General features: G+C 49.4%; 1 long non-coding RNA gene across 2 annotated transcripts; it reads left to right on the forward strand.

Moving 5' to 3' along the window:
- Nucleotides 1-5,732: 5,732 nt before the first annotated feature.
- Nucleotides 5,733-13,283, forward strand: LOC139046561 (uncharacterized). 2 transcript variants are annotated; one of them, XR_011506702.1, is made up of 4 exons: nucleotides 5,733-5,864; nucleotides 6,942-7,176; nucleotides 10,756-10,957; nucleotides 11,434-13,283. It is a non-coding gene; the product is annotated as an uncharacterized lncRNA (long non-coding RNA). The 2 variants fall into 2 exon arrangements; XR_011506704.1 differs by lacking the exons at nucleotides 5,733-5,864; nucleotides 6,942-7,176 and adding an exon at nucleotides 9,393-9,523 and having other exon boundaries at nucleotides 11,434-13,281.
- The last annotated feature ends 873 nt before the right edge of the window (nucleotides 13,284-14,156 follow it).

Here is a 14,156-nt window from a genome sequence, read left to right on the forward strand (position 1 = left end):
TGAAAGTGGTCGGGGGACCCTGAGGACAAAGAATGTCTTCCCCAAGAGACACGCGCGGAGGGGGAATGGGTCTGCGTCTACACAACACTTCTGAATGTTCTGAAAAGGAAAATAAGACAGACAAATGCATGAGGTCGTGATTAAGACATTCAAAATATTTCCCTTTAAAACAGGAGCAGTCTGAGGGCAAAAAAGGAGGAATGACTGCTCTGCCTCCACTCCCACTTCTTCTCACCGCTTCTTGATCTTTCGGGGTTATGACCGCTATCTCCGTGACCAGTAGAAAACTCCATTAGGCCCTCTCTTTATGAAGGGAATTAATGACTTCGAAAATGTACTGCTTTGTAAACATAGTAGGGAACGCATTTCCCTCAGGCTGGCTGACTCCCGGGCAGGGAGGGAGGCTGGGTCGGAAAGTCCACGTTTCCAGGCTGCCGGGAGGCCCCACACCAGGCACGGTCTGCTTCTTGTAAAGCGGGCCCCACAGAGCCAGGGTGCTCAAAATCCTCAAAAGGAGTCAAGGAGAAAGCAAAAGAAACAGGAGCCAGGGAGAATGAGGCACATCTGTTAAGGTAAAAAAATATCAACTGGTGAAATTTTCTAATATAAATGCATATTTTCAGTGTGTGTCCTTGGCAAGTCCGGCTTTTGACCTGATTAGAGAAATCAGTTGTTTACACAGCCCAAAATCACAGGCTAATTACTATCTTTGTCCTCTAAACTTTTAGGCCTGGCCAATGATGTAACATCCTTGGAAATAAAACACCTCTCAGGACAAACATTCAGAAGCGGGCATGGGAAGAAGAGGCCGTGGGATCAGGACGTTGGGTTCACGGCTGCCATCAACACGGCAGGTTACTAGCACTGAAGCGAGGGCGGGGGTGGGAGAGGGTAAAGAGGGCTTCATTCTACAATATAATGGCATTCAGGGTGCTTCCCCAGAGAAGCTTTTCTGGTCCACCAAGTCTTTCTCCTTCAAAGCTGCCTTTCCCAGAGACCAGCCTTTTCCTGCTAAATCCCTTTCTCCTTCAAAAAACCACAGTGACACCAGGGTAACACATCCTCACATCTTTGAAAGTTGTTACCACATCCTTACACCTTTGGAAGTTGGTTAATCCCACCTGGGGACCCGGGTAATAGAACCGCCAAGACCCGATCCAGGGGGTTCATTCATTCTTCCCCAGCATCTTGGTTTGGTTGTGTTAACTCATTTATTCATCTAACAGACAGTACTGAACACCTACCATGTTCAGATTTTGGGGCAAATCTTTGAGATTCGGGAATTGAGGCCTTGAAAAAATGTCTCAACATTTGTAACATCAGCCAAAAAAGTATATTCCTTCGGGGATATCTGAGTTTTTCAGTCAACCTGGCAAGACTTTCTCTTTGTTTCTTAATATGTTTTGAAGACATCAGCCAGACGAGTGAAATGGTACTGCTGGTTTTTTCTGACAGAAAAAAGTTTAAATTTGTTAACCAATTTAAAATTTTGAAAATTAAATCTGCCACCTAAGACCTCTGAGAAGTTAGAATACTCTTTCTGAAATTAGAAAACCAGAAAAATAAGGCTTTGTGTCTTACATACAAAAGAGAAAAGTCAAGAAGACACGACTTGGTGGTGTCCAAATAAACATTAAGTGATAAAGCGTGATAGTACGACGACAACATTGGAAAACGTCCCCACTCAGGCAGTCTGGCAGGGAACTTTAAGATTCTCTTTTCCTGCAAAAGATGACAGGTAACAAATACTCATGAGCACTTTGATCTGACACTACACCACAGAAAGGATGCATCTGATGTCTATTTTATTTTATTTGCATTTTCCTCTGTGCCACAAAGGATTTAAGGCAGTTTACAAAGGAGACACAAAACACAAACTTAATATACACAAGAAACAGGAGCAAGAGGAAGAGGAAAGATAAGGCTGGTGACATAAAATGGAGCCAGGAATGAGGTGAGGAGAAATGAAAGTATACTGTGGAGGTCTATAGACTCCCTTCCCATGGGCCACGAGTTTGGCACTGGGAGTTCACAGAGAAGGGGAAATGGATGAGTGTTTAACATAAAAGCAGATCAACTGCTTAGGAGATCACTATTTTTGGAACCAAGGAGAGGCAGGCATTTCTCCTGAGGGCATTTCCTCCCCGCTCTGTGTAATGCACAAAGCCACAACCTTAATAGCATCCTGTATCTGCCGGTGCCCCAAGCAGTTCAGAATTTAGAACTGTGGATCTTGCTTAGGACTTCAATTCACTTTTTCCTGATGCATAGTCTGCTGCTGAATACCTCATACCCGGGCACACACTTTTTCAGTTTGGGTCTACTGTGGTCGCGACAATGGCACGTTCCAGAATCTGCCCTACAGAACAAGTAGACAGTATAGAAAAATATCTCCAGCGACCATATTTTTCAACCGCCACGTTGGAACGAACATCCTGACAAGCACGAGTACCCATGTGGGACTAATAAGAAAAATTAGTATGAAGCGAGATCCCTCGACGCGTCTGGAGAATCTGGACCATATACCTATGCAAAGCCCCAACCATCAGCCTCTGTGGGGAGGGGGAGGGACTCCGCGGGACCCAGGCAAACTTGAGACCCATCCCAGGACCAATCGACACACCACGGACACCAGAATGGGCCGTTTGATATTTTTAACTGGTAACAGCTCTGTATTCTATCCTTTAGATGTTTTCCCACTCTGGCTAAATGTGTTTAATTGATGCTGTGTGGAAGCTTCTTCATGTTAGAGGATAAATAAGCCGTTCCCTTTAATAGAAGCCTGGAGCTTTTCCTACGAGGAGGGCACTTTGGGAGCTGCCTTCTCATTAAATGGCAATTAGAAGACCAGTTTCATCACCCCATGCCCTCTCCCCGGCGCTCCTGGAGTAGGGAAGGGCGGACGCGCCATCTAGTGGCCGCTTTCAGAACGTCCCCCACCGGCGCGCTCCGGATGCTCCCGGCGCTCTGGCACGAGAGGCCCCGGCAGCCTAGGGGTTAACCAAGAGCTTCCTGGATCTCGTCTTCGCTCCTTCCAGCTTGGCTGAGGCTTTCCGTGAGGGTGGTCGCCAAGGGGCTGGGCTGATGGTAGGCGAGAAATTCGATTAATAAGGAGGCGGCGTAACGCTCCCTGCCCAGAGCAGCGTGCCCTTGCCGCCGGGGCCTCCCTGGCTGCAGCCTCCTGCATCCGTGTGCTATGTCTCTCTGCTAAGCCCGTCTGCCTTCGCCAGGGAAGTCCTGGGACGCCCCTGCCAGCCTGGCTACCTCCAGACTGCTTCCGCCTTGCGATGCTGGCAGATTGGCCCCTGTCCTTGCTGCTGCAGGGTTCCCTGGGCAACTCAGAGGAGCACAGCCTGGTGGTCTTCCCAGCCTCGGACTTCACGGTGACCATTCTTTTTATTTCAACATCCTTATGAATTCAACAGGTTTTTGCAAAAAAGCCCAGAGACCATTTATAATAGGATTTCCATGAGAAAACTTATTCCAAATTCTAAACAGCCAAGGTGTAAACAATCTATTCATAAGATAAAGACTCCCCTTGTCTAGAACTTCCTTCTGTCCAGCATCCCACTAGTTCTCTTTCCCAGGTCAAGCTCAGGGCCCAGGATTCTGGGACCCTGTACTTACTGAATCAGGGGTGAAGGGCCCCTGCTTAGCTTAGGCTGGGCCTCTTGTAGGATTCAGGTCTGCCTGAGCAAGTCTGCTGGACTGTGGGGTGGACCAGCCGGGAGCTGTGTTTGTTGGCTGCCCAGGGTATGTGGCAGGCACAGAGATGTGCCGTCCAGATCCCTTCCAGAAAGGACTTGAGGCCCAGTTACAAGGAGCGTGGCTGGCTGACAGCCTCCAGCTGTTGGCTCCTTCAGGCTATGCCTCAGCTGTCAAGCCGAGTCCTCCTCTTCTTAGGGTGCCAGGCCAACATCAGAGCAAGGCTGCGCTCCAAAGGCCCAGCACTTCTGCCCAACACAGGACTCCTCTCCTGGGTGGTCTGTGCTCCAGGATCCCTGTTGAGCGGCTCCTGGTTAGGTCTCCCTCCTGCCTGACTTCTCCCTAATTCTGCTTCTCCCCTGTTCCCCCCACAGGAGCTTCTTGGCTGCAGACCCTCCTTATGCCTAACTCCATCTCAGGGACTTTCCTGGAGAACCCAACCTAACAGATTAACTTATCTGATGGAAGCTGGCATGCTTGACAATTTGGGGATCATCAGCCCCTTTAGAGAACATGACAATAACTGCAGAAATCTTCCCAGACAGTGCACACGCACATTTGGTTCAGAGTGCAGACCTCCCAGGCCATCCCAGGGGCGTTTTGAGTCAGGCTGGGAACCCCTGGCTTGAGTAGGTGGGGAGGGGGTTTGGGGGTGGGGGAGGGGGGAGCTGGGGTGGAGAAATGACAACACAGCTTTAGGCATTTGGAGAGGAGGCTGAATTCTAACTTCTGCCTCAGATCTGACCCTCAGCCCGGCCTCCCATGAGCTCATGGATTCTGTGAGAACAGATCCGGAGCCAATCCCCTTAAATGCTCTGCAAGGCCCCGTAGGCAGGCTGCCCGGCTTGGCCCCAGATGTTCTCACACAATAAGGGCTCACAGGACAGAGCTCGCTCGGCCGTGGAGGGCAGGGGCCCAGTCGCCCATGTGGCAGGGGTAGGCATGGCCACCACATTATCTGGGGAGAGCACAGTGCCCACCCGGCCCTGGAGGCAAGACTTCACTCCCCTGGGAAGGCAGCAGCCTTGAAAGTGGACGTCACTCAACGATGTCCAGCTGGAGAGAAAGAGGTGGCAGCTAGGAAGTGGCATCTTACAGGACGTCCTCCAGAAGGTCCCCCTTTCCAGAAATAATTAGCATGTGTTTGTGGGGGGTTAGATGTCCTCCATCCACAGGTGGAGAAAGGAGCCAGCAAAACAGGATTATGCCAGAATGGGAAGTGGTATTGCAGGACTTACAATGGCAGACACGGTACTTATTATATAGCAGGCCCAGTTTAAGCACTCGTGTACAGTAACCAATAGGTCCTATCATTATTCCCATTTTACACTCAAAGCAACGGATGCACAGAGAGGTTTAGCAATCTGCTAGTCACACAGCTAAAAAGCAGCAGAGCAGGGATTTGAACCCAGGCAGTGAGGGTCTGTGTTTTTCATCTCTATCTGTGCTGGCTCTATGCTTACTAGTGGTCAAGCACTTGGACCTGGTGTCAAATGGCTTTGGGTACATTCCCAGCTCCCCCTCTTACTAGTTGTGTGATCTCAGCAGGTTTCATACCTCGCTAGGACTCAGTTTCCTCAACTAAGTGTAAAATGATATATTAATCCTACTTCATGGAGATGTGTGAGGTTTAAATGAGCTGATGTGCAAAGGGTTTTACTGGCACACAGAAAAATGCTAATATTGAATATATACGAGGTCTTTGGACCTATGCAACCCACAGAACTCAAAGTGGCTTCTTTAAAGAAACTTCAGCCCTCAATTCCCCAGGCCAGCCCAGGCCAGCGCAGCCCATCACCTCCACCTCAGGACAGGAGGCGGGAGGCCTGCAGCTCTCCTGGGGCCTCGCGCTCCATCCGCATAGGGTTTCCCGCTGGCGGCTGCCCGGCCCCGCGCGTCCCCCAGCGCCTGAGTCCGTGGTGCCGCCGCTCTCCTCCCCGCCGGCCGTGTCCCCGGGGAGGCCGGAGCCGCCGCCACCCCGCCAGGCCGCCGGGAAAGGGAGCGGGTGCCAGCAGGAGAGGAGGCCGCGCCCGCGTGGGTGCCGCCGGCCGCACTTGGCCGTCTGCGGACTCGGGCAACGGAGCGGGGATGCGGGCGCCGCGCCCTCTGGGAGGATGCCCTCCGAGGGGCTTCAGACGCCTCTGATTCATCCAAGTGCGGTAAGTAGGAAACCTTCCTACTACGCGCGGTTGGGGTCAAGCAGTGTGCGCTCACCTTCAGGAATACTGGACGTCCGTTCTGCAGAGATCTTCCTGCAGGCGGAAGGCAGAGGGAACGGGGTTCTAAAGACCCGGAGCTTGGATGGAAGGAGGCGGGGGAGGGCGGGCTGCGTAGACGGTGGAGTGTGGGGCGCGGGACTGGGGAGAAAGGAGTATTTTGGGGGATAGATTTTCACTGTTTGAAAATTATGTGGTTATTTGTTTTAAAACACGATACGAAATATTTAAAAGCACGATGTGATTTCACTTCACAATTTGAGTTCCATCCAAGAGGATCTCCCCGCACTCAAAGGCCTTCAATGGAGGCTTTTCTTCAATGAACCTAAATTTTTATCTTTTGCTTCTCATTCCAGAATTCATTAATCTTGTCTCCTTAGAGGCTTTTTTTTTCTGGCATGTCATGACAATGAGAGCTGGAGCATGTGGTCTCGTCATCTGATTGAACTTTATAAACCACAGGTGCCTCCGTTCTTCTTCTAAGGACTAGAAGTCGTCATGTCGTCCCTGACTTCCTGTCCCTGTCTGCAGAATCCGAACTCAGGTCTCTAGGATCTTTCACAGATGCAGACATCTTTGCTTGAGAAGAAGGGTTTTTTTCCCCCAAAATAAATTTGTATAAATATATCTTTCCTAACAAATGATATTTAATTAAATCAGTTAATTTTAAGTGCCCCAGGAAAGTCCATTTTATTTACTTAATTTTTTATTTAGTTATTTATTTGAGATTCTTCTTCTTCTTTTTTTGAGGAAGATTAGCCCTGAGCTAACAGTCGCTGCAAGTCCTCCTCTTTTCACTGAGGAAGACTGGCCCTGAGCTAACATCCATGCCCATCCTCCTCTACTTTATATGTGGGACGCCTGCCTCAGCATGGTGTGCCAAGCAGTACATAGGTCCACACCCGGGATCTGAAATGGCGAACCCTGGGCTGCCAAAGCAGAACGTGCGAACTTAACCACTGTGCCACCAGGCCAGCCCCCTACTTAATTTTTTTTAATTTTTATCTTTTGGTGAGGAAGACTGTCGCTGAGCTAACATCTGTGCCAATCCTCCTCCACGCTGTATGTGGGACGCGCCTCAGCATGGCTTGATGAGCCCCGTGCCAGTCTGCACCCCTGATCTGAACCCGCAAACCCTGGGCCACTGAAGCAGAGCGCAGGAACTCAACCACTATGTTACCAGGTGGCAAAAAACTGCCCTAAAGTGAATACTTTTCACTTTTATTCTGCTTTGTTTGTTTTTACTCAACAAATAGTAAGTACTTATTATCTTCCAAGCACTAGGCCAGCCCTGGGGCTATAACATTGAACAAAAGAGACAAAGTTTCTGCTTTTCTGGAGATTTAGTTTTAGAACAAGCAAATGTTTTAAACAAGCAAAGTACTTTCAGAGAGTTATGGTGGAGACTGGCTGGTGAGAGGTGGGAGGGCGGCCAGGGATGGACTCACTGGGAAGGCCGTTCAGAGGGGGTGCCATCCGAGCTGAGATGTGAATGCTGAGGTGGAGCCAACTATGTACATGTAGGGCAGTAAGCAGTCTAGGTAGTGGGACAGCAGGTGCAAAGGCACTGAGGTAGGGACAGGCTCAGTGAGTCCAAGGAACAGAAAGGTGGAGGAGGCTGGGGCAGAGGGAGGAAGTGACCCCAGAGTGGTGAGCGTGGCTCTGGGTGCCACAGTGAGGTGTAGGCTTCGTTGTAAATGCCTTGGGAGGCGCGGAAGATTTTTAAGCTAGGAAGTACCTTGATCTGATTTGTTTATAAAGATCCTCCGTTGTCAAGGATTTGCTGCAAAATAGTGTGCGGAGAGGGGAAAGGTGGGCTGGGGTAGAGTTAAAACCAGGCCGCGGTGAGTTGATCAGTGTTGAAGCTGGGTGGTGAGCGCAGGGGTATTGCGTTCTCTTTTGTTTTGTGTATTCTTGAAAATCGCAGTCAAGGTTTACAAAAGAACTCTTTAAACTGCAAAAGAAACAAAATGGAAAAAGAACCCTTTAAACTGCAAACAGACAGAACAAAACAGTAGCGCAGCCCCCTCTCTGGCTGCTCTGTGAACAGATTATGGAGGGTCGGAGGGCTTCTCCTGCAGTTCAGGGGGCCACTGCGGGGGCTTGGCTGGGGCCCAGCAGAGACACAGGCAGGTCTGGTGTCTTGGGGGTGCAGCCAGTGGGACTCCCTGGTGGGCTGGATGTGGGGATAGGGCATGAGGGAGAGGGAGGGGTGTGTACAAATGATCCATCTGAAGGCAAGTCATTGCCTCCAAATGTACCTTTTGCCACTAGATGGGACTGTCATCTATTGAACTGCGCTAACTAGCTTGATTAGTTGAAGAAAGTGTATTAATCAAGTCTTTTATTTTTTGTATTTTCTGATGCTTTGCCCTGTGGGCCTCGCTGACCCTGGAGGGGCTGCCCCTCCCACAGTAGCCAGTTCCTAGAGGGAGTCAGGACCTTGCCGGTGAGAGACCAGCCAGGCAGGAGCCCACCTCCCAGCTGCCTGCCTCTTCCATCGCTCTTACGCTCCAGGCCTGCATTGTCCGGCCCTAATCACCCCGGCCGGAGACCAGCGAACTAGAGACAGCCCTACCCACCCCTCAAGCCTGCTGGAGTGGTGCAGGCCAGCCAGCCCTAAGCCCGCTCACCCTGCCTTGTCCACTCCTTCCTGAAAAGAGCCGCAGCGCAGGTTCCTGCCCCTGTTGCCACCTCTCTCTCTGCCTCCTGACGACCCTGGGCCTCCTGGTGGCCCTGCGTGCCTCCTCCTCTTGGGCTCTGCTAGTCACAGACTTTCTACAATGACATTTGTCTCTTGATCTGCTGGCCTCGCCACACCTGAGTGGTAACACAATTATGTTTTTAAACAGAGGGCAATTGCCTGGTGTGATTTAAAGGGCGCCCGGAAGCCTTCCTCACTGATGTGCAGGCCCCTCGTGCTGGTGGTCTGTGGCTCTTTCCCTCTGTGTGACCATCTGAGTGCAGTTCTGTCTGCACAGATCTGCGTCTGCTGCCAGCCTCCTGCCATCAAGGCAAGTGTGTCCGAGTGGGTGGTGTCATTCCTTCAGGACCTGTTGAGAGTAAGTCAGGAGGACTGCTGTCTTCCCAGCACCCAGATATGAGCCAAGTTGGAGAAGGGGGAATTTGATGAGAGAAGAGAGAGAGGAAAGGATTGTGTACCAAATGAAGCGCTCTTGGGCTGATGGGCCCGACAGGATCCTGCGTGAGGGACGGGGCGGCCAGCAGGGCCACGTCAGGCAAAGGCCGGGAGAGGAAGGCAGCTGAGGAGGCGAATGGAGGCACCTGAGAAGTCCTGCTAGTTCTTAGACGGGGCTGCCATGTGGCGCAGCTCGAGGGAGGGTGATGCTGTGGGGCGGGGGCCCTGGCACCTGTAGCACACCTGGTTCTTCCGAGGGGGTGTGAGCAGTGGGGCATGTCAAGAAGTTATCGAACGTTCTTTCCTATGCTCTGTGACCTATGCTGTGACAGGGCCACTCATGCTCCCCTTCTGAGAGCTCCTGCTGGAAGAGGCTGCCCACCAGGCATCCATCTCTCCTGCCCAATGCTCAGCCCGCGGATGGCTGTGGGGCCATGCAACTGTCTGGCTAACGGAGCTGGGGGTAAGCTGCACGCGTCACTGTTGGCCAAGAGGGTGAGGTGTCCAGGTGTCTCCCCACGCTCCTGCCCATCCCTGGTCAGCTGGGAGGCCAGGTGCTGAGGATGGAAGTGTCATGTGATGGAAGGATCCTTGAGTCCCTCCTTAGGGGAGCACTGTGTGATCCGGAACATTGGTGCTGGGCTTCCTGTGAGTGTGAAATACGCTTTCACTGCGTCACTTCAAGCTGCTGAGGTTTGGGGGTTATTTGTTGCAGTGACTGGCCTATTCTGATTAATACAAGTGTCTGCTCTGAGTGGATGGAAATCTTATGTATAATTAAAATGATAAATAATTCCAAAATGATAGTTTAGTCAATAATTAGCACGCTGGTCTGAACAAGTCTTGTGTGGGATCAGTTAAGAGGAGCAAATGACTCCTTCTGCCCACTCTGTGATAAGGATTGTTAATGAGCATCAGAATGGCCAGAAGACAGAACGAGGAGGAGGAGATGAAACGAAAGGCCTTGAAAAATGTACAAATTGAAAAACAAAACCCTGAGAACATCACTTAGCCTATCTGTAAAGGGGATGAGAATAAGGAGCAAAATCTAATGCAGTGACCGCTGACTCAGTCATTCATTTATGCAGTGAACATTTAGTGAGCACGTGCTACATCCAGGCTCTGTCCCAGGGGCTGGGTGTACCACGGGAAGTAACTCAGACAGGACCTGTCCTGAAGGAAATGATGAGCTAGCTGTGGGAGATAGAGACAAAAATGAATATGAAAAACGATAAGTGAGACAACTGCAAGTTGTATCAGGGGCTAGGAAGGAGTCAAAAATAGGACTGAGACAGAACAGTCTGAGGGAGTAGAGGTGGGGGAGCTCTCCCCCAGGGCCTAAGGGAAGAGGAGGGGTGGCCTACAGGCAGAGCAAAGTGGAGGTCAGGCCTGGGAGAGAGCAGAGGGTGGAGAAGGGGAGCATGAAGCATTCCAGGCAGAGGGGACAACATGTGCAAAGGCCCTGAGGCTGTAAGACATGTTCGGGCTCCTGAATAAAGACCAATGTGAGATAAGGTATGGAGAGAAGGAAAGTGGCACAAAACGAGGTAGAGAGAAAGGCAGAGGCTGGATCACATGGGGCCTGGGTCATGAATTTTGGGTTTTATTCTCATTTTAGTCTCTCACTGCTTCCTGGACTGTTTGTTTAAATGAGCCCACCTCCACCTTCACCCAAGCACTCTGGGATTTTTACAGACAGGCTTGTCCTGAGTAGGTGACCGTCTGCTCGAGGCCGAGTGCAGCCCAGTGGGGCTACAATTCCTGCCCGAGGGAGGCCAGCACCACACCGAGCACATGGCTTCCTGACACACTGAAAGCAGGCGATGGGCTTGTTGGGTAACTGGACTCTTCATCACTGCTGGAGTTCTCCATCCTCATTCTTCAAGGAGCCCAGACAGTAAGTAGCTGCGGGGAACCTCCACACCCCATGCTTTTGGCATCAGGGAGACACGCACACACACCAGGCCATCCTCCCAGAGCCGCCTTGAAGCCAGCATCAGTGGGGAGTAAGCTACTGAGAAAAACCATCTAAGTGATTCCCTGGGCGCACCGGGGTCCGGTATGAAACCTCCTGCCTAGGGCGTGGTGCCAGGCCAGCAGGCCCTGCCAGAGGGGTGGCAGAGGCCACACAAGGCATGACCAGGGCCTGCCTGACATTCTCTCTGACACCAGCTGGATGCTGCCAAGTTCTGCTGTGAGCACTCATACAGCAGTCCAAACCATAAGCTGTCACACAAGGCACACTGCTGGTGATAGGCGGCTGCAGCAGAGTGAGCGCCAGCTACAGGCAGGTGTGGAGGGCTCCATCCGGAGGCTCTTGTCTGAAGGCATGCCATTTCTGCCATTTCTCTTCCCGTCCCAATTAACTTCCAGAAACCTCCCCCAAAGGGCCAGATTTGTCATGAGAACTGACAACACAGGATTTGTGGAGCGGCTGCCGCAGAGTGGAGCCAAGGCCGGAATCCGAGGCACTGTTTCCTGGCGGGTCGTTTGCACCATTTGCCTGACTTCAGCAGAAACGCCGGCAGACAGCCCAGAGCTGGGCAGGCACCTGCGGCGGGAGAATTCCGAATCACAAGTAATGGGTCTAAATTGGCGGCTTTCGTGAAAGTCCCACCAATCTTCCAGTGCACAGCTGCCACGGGTCACAAAAGTGTACATAGCTTTAATATACAGTTTCGTTTGCTTAAGTATCAGCCTGGTGCAGATAATCAAAGAATGGCTCCCGGTGGAGAATTTAATATGAGAATCCAGCCTGGGCTGCCAAGCCATATATGTGCTAATGTTGCAATTTCAACCCCGGACTTAGGGTCAAGATTAATTTAGTGAAAAATATCATTTCACAATGGAATAGGCACCTTGTGAATTGGATAACAGGAGGGACCCAGGAGGATAGATGAGGCATGGGGTGTGTTTTGCCAAATGGCAAAAGTGGGGAGCTCTTTGAGAAGCGGTTCAGTGGAGAGCATTATTTTTCCTTGCCTCGACTACTCAACTCTGCGTCTCTAGCAGAACAGCAGCTGGAGACAGCACGGGAATGAGCGTCGCCATGTTCTTGGGGAACTTTGTCTGTGGACGCTAACAGTTGAATTTCGTATAGTTTTCACATGTTATGAAATAGTCTTCTTTTTATTTTTTTCTACCATTGAAAAATGTAAAGATCGTTCTTTGCTCATTAGCAGTGCAAAAATAGGTGGCAGGCTGCTTTGGGCCACAGGCCCTTGTTTTCTCACCCCTGAAATAGTACAAGGATTCCTGAGACCTGTCACCCAGTTTCAAAACAAGTCAACTCGTGGTCGATCTTGCTTCATCTACTCCTCTATCCCTTTTCCCGCCTCCTGCTTCTTGGAGGCAAACTCTAGCCAACAAATTATTTCATCCATATTCATATTTCAGTATTTATCTCCAAAAGAGGACTCTAATTTTAAACATAAAACTACAATACCATTATCATGTCTAAAAATATTAATAATTCTTAATATCATAAAATACCCGAGTATTCCATTTTTCCAACTATCTCACAAATGTTTATTATTACAGGTTTTGGGTTCTTTTTTCCTCCTAAAGTTTGTTTCCTTGAATCGAGATCTAAGTAAGATCCATATATTGCAAATGCTTGATAGCCTTCCTCAATCTCCTTGAATCCATGATTTCCCTTTCTATCTCTATTTTGTTTTGCTTTACAAATTATTTGTTGAAGAAACTGTGTTTTGCTCAGTAGGGTTTCCTGGAGTCTGCATTTTGCTGATTGCACCCCGGTGCTGTTGTAGGACGTGTTGCTTTGTTCTCTGTATTTTCTGCAATACGAGGAGATTTGCTGCCAATTGGAAGTTAGAGCTGAAGGCTTGATGAGGTGCAAGTTTTCTTTTGTTTTTGGTTTGTTTTTTGGTAAGATTACTCTATGGATGGTATTGCCATCAGGAGGCACATAACGTGGAGTTGTTTCTCTTTTTATATGCTAGCAGCCATTGGTGATTACTGCCTCGATCAATTCCCTCTTTAAAAATAAGCAGACTTTATTTTTTTTAGATCAGTTTTAGATTTACAGAAAAACTGAGCACATAGTTCACAGAGTTCCCATAACCCCCTCACCGGCCCCCCAAATGTTCCCCTATTGTTAACATCTTGGGTTAGTGTGGTACATTTGTTACAACTGATGAGCCAACGTTGATACATTGTTATTTAGTCCATAGGTTACATTAAAGTCACTCTTTGTTTTGTACAATTCTATGGTTTTGACAAATGTTTAATGATATGTGTCCACCATTACAGGATCAAGCAGAATAGCTTCTCAGCACCCTAAAAATCCTCTGTGCTCCACCTATCCACCCACCCCAGCACCTCTGAACCGCTGACAACCGCTGATCTTTTCACTGTCTCCACAGTTTTGCCCTTTCCAGAATGTCGTAGAGCTAGAATCATACAGTATGTAGCCTTCTCAGGTTGGCTTCTTTCACTTAGCAATATGCGTTTACGGTTCCTCTGTGTCTTTTGGTGGCCTGATAGTTCATTTCTTTTTACTGCTGAATAATACTCCATTGTCTGGACACACCACAATTTTTTTATACAGTTATCTACTAAAGGACATCTTGGTTGGTTCCAGTTTCTGGCAATTATGAATAAAATTGCTATAAATGTTTGTGTGCAGGTTTTTGTAAAGATGTAACTTTTCAACTCATTGGGTAAATACCAAGGAGCATGATTGCTGGTTCATGGTAAGAATATATTTAGCTTTTGAGAAACTGCCCAACTGTCTTCCAAAGTGGTTGTAGCATTTTGCATTCCCGTCAGCAGTGAATGAGAGTTTCTGTTGTCCCACATCCTTGTCAGCTTTTGATTTTGTCAGTTTTCTGGATTTTGGCCATTCTAATGGGTGTGTAGTAGAATCTCATTGTTGTTTCAGTTTGCAGTTCTCCATTGACATGATGTTGAGCATCTTTGCGTATCCTTATTTGACATCTGTCTATATTCTTTGGTGAAGTGTCTGTTCAGATCTTTTGCCCATTTTTGTTATTTTATTTTATTTTGCTGAGGAAGATTCTCCCTGAGCTAACATCTGTTGCCAATCTTCCTCTTTTTGTACATGAGCTGCCACC

Source organism: Equus asinus, chromosome 11 (genome assembly GCF_041296235.1).
Source record: "Equus asinus isolate D_3611 breed Donkey chromosome 11, EquAss-T2T_v2, whole genome shotgun sequence".
Lineage (NCBI taxonomy): Eukaryota > Metazoa > Chordata > Mammalia > Perissodactyla > Equidae > Equus > Equus asinus.